This window comes from Heterodontus francisci, chromosome 18 (genome assembly GCF_036365525.1).
Source record: "Heterodontus francisci isolate sHetFra1 chromosome 18, sHetFra1.hap1, whole genome shotgun sequence".
Classification (NCBI taxonomy): domain Eukaryota; kingdom Metazoa; phylum Chordata; class Chondrichthyes; order Heterodontiformes; family Heterodontidae; genus Heterodontus; species Heterodontus francisci.
Window position 1 is genome coordinate 42,467,306 of NC_090388.1, and position 1,302 is coordinate 42,468,607.

At 44.0% G+C, this 1,302-nt stretch overlaps 1 pseudogene; it reads right to left on the minus strand.

Moving 5' to 3' along the window:
* Positions 1-642: 642 nt before the first annotated feature.
* LOC137379852 (histone H2B 1/2-like) lies at positions 643-1,008 on the minus strand (annotated as a pseudogene).
* Positions 1,009-1,302: the final 294 nt, after the last annotated feature.

Consider the following 1,302-nt stretch of genomic DNA (forward strand, 5'->3'; position numbering starts at 1 on the left):
TTAGTACTTACCCATTGGTAGGTAATCAGAAATCTACAGCTCCAAATGACTTGTGCTAGCCACAAGTAGAAAGAAGAAGAAGAATGTTTTGATTTTTGGGAAGTGAACTGTGTGTCTTTATGAACTTTTAAGAAAACTGATGCAGTGTAGCAAAAATTGGAAGATCAAAGTGCCACAACTATGATTTTCTATTAAGTGCTACCAGCTGGAAAGATTCCATGTAACGAACACACACTCTAAACTGTCCCCACTGCTTCCACTGTTACCATTCTGCTTAGCAACAAATACTCAGAAAACAGCTAGAATACAGCACTGAGAAATATTGGGTGGCATCACCTGACCAACATCTCTCATTTACATACTTGCTTTTCTTGCTGGGTGGACAATTCCTACTCTTGCTATCACATCTGGGGCAATCTGGGATGCACTTTACCCACAACTGACACCTGGTACATTCAGCTGCTGCCCTAAAATTCCTGTTCCCCATTGCCCCCCCCCCCACCCCGCCTCATACAAAACTCAATACCAAAGTGCCCTCTGTCACTGCCCAGGAATTTACAGTAAGTTATAAGATCTGCAAAAATCTAGGACAGAGATACCATTTATATTTGTGGGAGGTTTTCTTCAGTACATTGTGGAGTTTTACTCAGAGCTTATATACTTTGTCATTGCCTTGGTCCCTTCCAGCGCAACACACTTGGCTGGTTCTCCAGGCAGCAACAAGTGCATAGTGGCTTGGATCTCCTGGAAGCTGCTGTTTGAGCACTTATTATAAAGGGCCAGGCAGGAAGCTTCACCTGTGATGGGCTTGAATATGTCATTCACATGATGCTCATAGCCTTGGAGGACCTGCCAGTGTTGGGGTCAACCTGCTTCATCATTTTGTAAATGCAGATCGACCAATTCTTCTTCATCAACTGATTCCTCTTCTTGCCACACTTTGCTGACATTTTACTCACAGTCTTTCTTGACCCCCTTCTTGGGTGCTGCTTTCTTCTCTTCAGGCATTGGTGAGTACAATCAGCAGTGGAGGATCCTAGTGTCTACCATCAGTAGCACTCGTCTGTGATAGAAGTGGCTGGAGAGAGATCAATCATATTTTCTGAAATTAGTTCTCTCTTCCTTTCAGTTATCAACACAGGAGGAATCTCATTGCATGAATGGATAAAGAGTTGGAGAAAGAGGATCAGCAGCAACTGCCTCAGCAACCAGGACAAGTAGCATATGGGCCTGATACAGCACAGCAGGTGATGAGGAAGTGTGCTTGTAGAAAGCCTTATCCAACCCACAGGGTCTATAGGG